Here is an 8,158-nt window from a genome sequence, read left to right on the forward strand (position 1 = left end):
AGGAAAATGGGATACATAATTGAAACAATTAAATCTAAAAATGTAAACCAAGGTGAAAATATTAATTCGGTTTAAATAAGTAACGATAATCGAATAACTCACAAAAGAACAAAATATTTTAGGGTAAACAACATGAAATGAGTTTGAAGTCAGAAGTCATCGAGGCCCTAAATAACCCCGATAGATGAAATCCGATAAGTGAAGAATGAGAAATCCAATAAATGAACCAATAAAGTTGAGGTAAACAACGATACAATTAATAATAATTTCGTACAATGAGTTTCATATATGTACAAACTTTAGGTTATAAGAAATTGAGAATACGATTTCGTGAAATCACGAGGATGAGATGAGTTTCTTTGGGGTGACGCATACGTGCATCAATATAAATAAAATAGTATTTAGTTAACAACCAACATTCGATGAAATGTGATAAATCGTGAATACGACCACTATTGTGAAACCATTTATATAATCGTCATTATAATAACGGTTTCTAATAGCGCCAAAACTTGTAGACAACCACACATAGGCCGTTAATAGATTAGATGAAATGAAATAGAATAATGTATAGAATCGTGTTTAAATAAATGCTCAAGTATAAATTACAAAGTCATGAAAATATCGTTTAAAAGATAAACGAGATTTTTGGCGAAGTTAAGGTTTTGAAAGTATTACACAAATTACTATTGAATAGTTTGCATTCGGTCGCGAAAATCAAAAACACCAAAAATGATATAACAATGTCATCGAAACATATCATCAAATGAAAAGAAAATCGCAATAATTGTGTGACTCGAATTAATGACTAAATATGTAAATCGCGTTTTATATGCTCATTGAAAATATAAGAATAACATCGAAAATGAAATCTCAAGTAAAGTCGTTTTATTATTTCCAAGAAAATGAATATAATAATATCAATATATCGCGGTATTGCGTAGCTAGAGAAACGTTTTGATCATTATCAAGTGTAAATCTTGTAAGTCCAATTTGTTAAAGGAATTTGTATACAATAAGCGGTTGTGATAAAAAAAATACTTATAAAATAATGCTTGCGATAATAAGGAGTAATAGTTTGCGTAATCGTTATTAAGCAAAAATTTGTGTAACAATATACAATATTTATAAACGCGCCCCAAAAGATTGGCAAAGCCATGGTCGTTGAGTTTATGCAATATGGTGAAAGTTGAAATTTGTTACTAAATAAATCTTGTATTCAACATTCGAAATGAAACCTCGAATTTATAAAGTCTTTATGAGATTTATCACCTTAGGTGACAATATTTAAAATCTTGAAATCATACATATAATCGTTTAATAATCTCTTTGAAAACAAATACTCATAATAAAATTTTGTTGTCGTGACAATATTAGATTTTTTTCAAGGATGATTTATAAAACGTGAGTATAATAATATGTAAATCATCCCCTTTTCTTTTTTTTTTTGTAAGAGTTTATAAATTAAAAGCGATTATTTGAATACGTGAGGTTGTTATAAATACACTAGTTGTATGTATGTATACACACACACACACACATATATATATATATATATATAAGAATTAAGGGTAAAACGAAGCTTGTGTGTATATGGAGAGGTTTCAGGCTTCGAATGGTGAATGATTTGGAAATTTGGTGAAGAGTGAGTATGTTTCTGTTGGCTTGCGTAGTTGGGTTTTCTTGAGTTGGATTGATAAGGTTTGTTGAGTTTAGGTCGTTTGAGTGGGTTAGGCTTGGATGATTTGTGTGAGTAGTGGTTAGGCTAATAGGTGAGGTTTGACTTATTTGAGCTCGGGTTAAGTTGATGGGTTGGATAATTTGATCTTGGCTAGCTTGGGTTGAGATTCGGTTTATTCATGTATTTTGTAAGGAGTGTTTGGGGTTGTTACTTTTGATATCAAACTCTATGGTTGGATGGGAACGGTGTGGCGATAAGGTTTGGTGAATTTACGTAGCATGGGTCGAAGGATTTGAGTCATAGTTGGGTAAGCTTTGGTTATTATATGTTAAAGGCATTTTGTGGGAGTGTTTGTCGGTGTATTTAAAGTATTAGGATAGTAATTTTGATAGGTTTTTGTGGCGTGGGAGTGTCGGTATTTAAGGCTTTTTGTTGGGTTAATGTTGTACATCTTGGATTTTGCATGGGGTTTGAGTTGGTGAGGGTATACTTTTGGATGTTTAGGATTTCGTTCATATTGAGGAAAGATTTGAGGGCTCAAGAAACTTTTAAAGTGGGAGGGTGGTTTGATTTAATATGGTAGTATGAGATGAGATACATGTGTTTGGAAGCTCGTGGTTGCGTATAGGGAGATTTTATTTTTTTTTACGAGTAATAAGTATTAATTTTGAAAATATCATAATTTATAATTAATGTTTGAAACGTCCATGAAAATCTTGATAATTTAAAATTACAAGTTAATATATATATTATATAAACAGAATTTTTGAGATCCGATCGTGTGAATCACACAAATTTTTTTTATAAAGATTAAAATAAAATTTATTATTATTATTATTATGCTTATTAGGAACTTTAAAATACGTAAATTGAATGTTAAAATTTGTTATGAGGTCTCAATATTAAATATTGCATTTCGTTTTTGGGAATACAAAGTTGCGTAATTAATTTTTTTTATTTTTTTTTACCAAGTTCGTTGTTTAATATAGTGTAATGAAGAATATCATGGTAAGTTAAAATGACCGGCATTGTAAATTGAGAAAATCACGAGTAAACGATTTTTGGTCTATAAAGTAAAATTTCGATGAAGTTTTGCATGAGAGTTTCAAGAAGATTACAAGCTATAAGTTTGTGACTTTCTTGGAAGATCATGGCAAAACTATCATAAGAATTTTAAAACGCGGAAAATCGTATGATTTAAATTTTTTATTTGCGAAAATTTATAATTAACTAAAGATAGCCTGATGAAAGTTGTTATGAATATAAAATTGGGTAGTGAAAATTTTACCACGTGTATCATATAATATAGTATAATTAAAAAAATGTCGTGCAATGTTTAAATAATTAAAATTTTTGAAGTGATCCTCCAAAATAAACGGAGCAGTTATAAAAATAAAATTTTTATAAAATTTTGTACGAGTACTTTAAAGACAATTTAAAGTTTATACAATAGGAAAATTTACTTTAAAAGTTGAGGTAGAATTTATCATAAAACTTTCTTAATATGATAAAATTTATATAATAAGATCTTTGTACGTAACTAGACTTAATAAAAATAAATGACATATTAAAATCATTACGAACAGATCGAACCAGCTATATATATACATACATATATTTTTAACTTATATCAAAGAGATCATAATGAACGAAACTTGTAATAAAATCATTGTGAAATCAAAATGAGAAAATTGGTGTAAAACTTTACCATATAAAATCGAGATATAAAAGAATTATTAACAATAAATAAAAAATTATAACATTTATAAGTGAAGGCTTGTGATAAGGATTTTTAACAAAATAAAGGAAAATGGTTTAAATTCTTGAAATGTAATAATAATGTTTTAAGATTTAAAGGCGGAAAAATCGTGCATGAATCACCATGACCTGATATTCCGACACTAAAAACCTTTATTACAAAAATACCATGTTGGAGTCTAAACGTGTGCACGTACCACCGCGTCTTTTTCATGCATTCGACTCAAATAACGATTGTAGCAAAAATAATAAATCAGAATACAACGTCATGTCAAAACACTAGTCCACGAAATCACCGTAGTTCTATTGTCTTAACACTGAAAATTAGGATGGCGGGCGGAACGTTCGCATTCGACTACTTAAAGTGGTCATCTCATATGAGACGATCTTTAAGGAGATTTGAAACAACGGGATCCAAGTTAAGCTCGTGATCCATAAAACACAATAAAAACTAATGTTTTTGCATTTTAAGGTAAGGATACCTTGGAGTACTATGAAAGTGTGTGTATGTGTATATTTCTGATTTGATAAAATAAATACGTATATAAGTAAACAAGTGTATTGAACAATCAAGTAGGGTAAACACGTATAGGCAACACGTATAAGGACCCTAAAGTAAAGACTATACTAGGTCGTACGTCTAACCACCTATCCTATAGTCTTGTGGCTCTGATACCAATCTGTCACACCCCGACCAAAGGCGGAACATGCCGAGGTGCAACGTGATTGGACAAATACACAAGACACTAATTAAAGTGACAATATTTATTAAACTCATTTTATTCCAACAAATCAATAACAACACATCTTGTTCAAATAGCAATCATATTGTTCGTTTTACTAATACCCTAATAGTCTTGGTAACGTTTTTCGTCAAGCACTCGAGTCAACAATAGTCAAACCTGTAACATTTCATAAAATAAAGTTTGTCAACACAAAGGTTGGTGAGCAATTCATTAGTTTGAGCATATAAATATATAGTAATAAAAGCCACAAACTTGTATACAAAAACAATAAATAAAAGCAACAACTTGGATAAATTGACAATCGCTAATAGAATTACGTTAGCGCCACCTAGCTAAAAGGGGTTACCAAGTAGTCTAGGATTCAATAGAATATCGTTAATTGCATTACGTTAACGACACCGTGCTATAAGAGAATACCAGATAGATCACGGATTTATAGACTTCCCCCATGACTGAAAGCGATAAACACATAGACATATAGCATAGAACACCAAATCAAGCAAGTATTTAAGTAATGTATACAATCACGTTTGTGGGTTTATGATTCAAGTAAATAAAGAATTTAGTTTGATAAGTATGAAATGTCACCCCAAAACAGAAGATGGAAAAAGGGGTATAAAAGTACTCACCTCGATTGATGAATTCAAAACTAATTAAGTGATCGACATATAGAAAGCTTGTGATCGAAACGAACGAATCCGACTTGAAACGATAAACACCTTAGCTAAAAATAAATAATGTAATATATTAATGAACTTGAAACCATGATGAAACTATATTGGAAACAACGAACGATCAGGTTCATCTGTAAATCGGATTACCGGTTAATTTGTTAATGATTAGGTACTCGTACTTAATTGATAATTTAAAATAAAATATTATTATTTTATTGGGATTTTAAATAAATAAACCAATATTAAAATAGATACCAGGCGGGCTTAATTTAAGAGTTTGATTTTATAAAAATGAATAAATAATAAAGTTTATAATAATATTATTAATGATAAAGATAGTAATGATAATAAAAATTCTAAAGATCGAGATATGTTAGCTATATATATATATATAAGATAAGGATGATGATAATAATAACAATAATTATTACTAATAATAAAAGTAATAATAGTTATAGAATAAAAGCCTTGGTGTTAATTAAAGTGTTGTTGGTAAAAATAATAATAATAATAGTAAATAATATTGATAATAAATAATGATACTATACTCGATGTCGGTTCGAGTTCTAAACGAGTTCACAAAATAAATATTAATAATATTATTGCTAATAATAAATGTTAAGATTATATAATTTTAATAAATAATAATATGATCTTTAATAATAATATTAAAATCTTTAATATTTATAAGAAAATTGATAATAATAATCATATTAGTAATGAATACATATAATAGTAAATTTAAACATAATAATACTAATAATAATCTTTATGTAGTGGTATTAATATTAGTAGTAACAATAAATTTGTTAAGTATAAGAATAATATCAAAACCGATCTAGGATGAGACCCGACTACTGATGCATAAGGTATCAATCTCATTTTCTCCTTTTCAACCTCTGTTTTCAGACATCAGAATGCCCCCAAAACGTCTCCTTTAACTACAGGAGCTGCAGTTGGGTTACAATGTTGCATTTTGTAACGAGTAAGGACACGGCCAATGTAGGCCCTTTGAGATAATCCTAAGATCCCTCTGTGTCTGTTTCGGTGAATTTCGATTCCAATAACATAAGAAACATCTCCGAGATCCTTCATGTCGAAGTTATGCGAGAGTAATCGCTTCGACTCATGCAACATGTCTAAATTATTACTTGTCAATTTAATATCATCTATGTAAAGGACAAGTATAGTAAACTTACTCCCACTCATTTTGAGGTAGGTGCATTGATCCACTTGATTCGTTGCAAAACCTTGTTTCTTCATGACTTCGTCAAACTTTAGGTTCCATTGACGTGATGCTTGTTTCAATCCATATATTGACTTCTTGAGCTTATAGACTAGATGTTCTTGACCTTCAGGTTTAAAACCTTCAGGTTGCTTCAAGTACACCTCTTCGTCTAAAGTGCCGTTAAGGAAAGCGGTTTTCACGTCCATCTGATGCAGCTCTAAGTCAAAGTAAGCTACTAAGGCCATAACAATCCTTAATGAATCTTTTCAAGAGACAAGTGAAAAAGTCTCTTGATAGTCAATTCCCTCTTTCTGAGTGTAGTCCTTTGCAACCAATCTCACTTTATAGCGTTCAACGTTCCCATTTGGATCAATTTTTGTTTTGAACACCCATTTACATCCTACGGGTTTGACACCGTTGGGAAATTCTACCAAATCCCAGCCGTCATTTTTCTCATGGAATCAAGCTCATCAATCATCGCTTTATTCCATTCAGAAGACTGATCACTGCTCATGGCTTTATTATAAGGGATAGGATTATTAAGCTTTCCGGCGTCAGCTTCAGTCAGGTAGGTGACATAATCATCAAAGTTAGTGGGTCTTCTAGACCTGAATGACCTCCTGAGTTGATTAGCGGGTTCAGCATTGTCTTGGTTTTGAGTGTTTGATGTGCCTTCATTTTCTGTTATAACGGGGTCTGAGTGTGGAGAAGGTGGTGCAGAAGGTTCAATTGCATGGGGTACAAGAGGAATAACCGGAGTTACAGTAATCGACGAGTCTCCCCCCGCATCTTGTATTTCTTGCAATTCTTCATAAGGGTTAGTACTGCTCCCACTGATCTTGTAATCCTCCAAGAACACGGCACGCTTAGTTTCTACGATACGAGTGACATGGGAAAGACATTAGAAACGATAACCCTTTGAATTTTCAGGATACCCGATAAAGAAGCAGGTAACAGTTTTAGGGTCAAGTTTCTTTAGGAAAGGGTTATAAAGTTTTGCTTCAGCAATACAACCCCATACTTTCATATAATTAAGGCTCGGTTTCCTTCCTGTCCAAAGTTCATAAGGAGTTTTAGGGACAGACTTAGAAGGAACTCTATTGAGTATATGAACGGCTGCTTTTAAGGCTTCAGTCTAGAGAAATAGAGGTAAATTAGTGTTGGCTAACATACTGCGTACCATATCCATAAGGTTTCGATTTCTCCATTCAACGACACCATTTTGTTGAGGAGTACATGGCATGGTATATTGGTTCACGATCCCATGGCCCTTACAAAACTCAAAAAATGGACCAGGGGCCTGACCCACAACAATATGTCTTCCATAATATTCACCTCCTCTATCTGATCTGACAACTTTTATTTGACGATCTAACTGTTTTTCAACTTAAGTTTTATAATCTTTAAAAGTTGTTACAGATTCAGATTTTTCTTTAATAAGATACAGGTACATATATCGGGAATAATCATCAATGAAAGTGATAAATGAAGTATGTCCAGCTATACCAGCAATGGGGTAAGGACCACTAATATCAGTATGAATGAGTTCTAATAAATTAGAGCTTCTAGTGGCGCCTTTCTTATTTGCTGATGTCATTTTGCCTTTAAGGCATTTAACACATGTCAAAATCTGTGAAATCGAGATGTGGTAAGACTTCATTCTTCACGAGGCGGGCTAACCGATCTCGTGAGATGTGACCTAAACGTTGATGCCACAACATAGAAGAAGTCTCTAAGTCTCATTTCTCTTTAATAAAAATGTATTAATAAAACCAAAAATAGTTAGGGTTTATCAGATATTAGTCCATGTCTTCCGGTTTTAGATCCTGAGTTAATGGAAGACATGAAGAACTGATTAATCAACATCGCTACGATACCATATGTTGATAAGCTCTTCATGTATATAATAGAAAACATGAATATTATGATAAACCTACAACTAAAACATACCTGTCACAGCAGAGAGAGAGGCCACGGCTGATGAGAACGATCCAGACGACATGACAGTCAACTTGGTCGGGTTCCCCTTTAGGATGTATATTAGTGATGGGGATTAGGGTTCTTGAGAAAC

Source organism: Bidens hawaiensis, unplaced genomic scaffold (genome assembly GCF_021521415.1).
Source record: "Bidens hawaiensis isolate Kalapana, Puna unplaced genomic scaffold, B.hawaiensis_p1.1 tig00014424_1, whole genome shotgun sequence".
NCBI classification, from domain to species: domain Eukaryota; kingdom Viridiplantae; phylum Streptophyta; class Magnoliopsida; order Asterales; family Asteraceae; genus Bidens; species Bidens hawaiensis.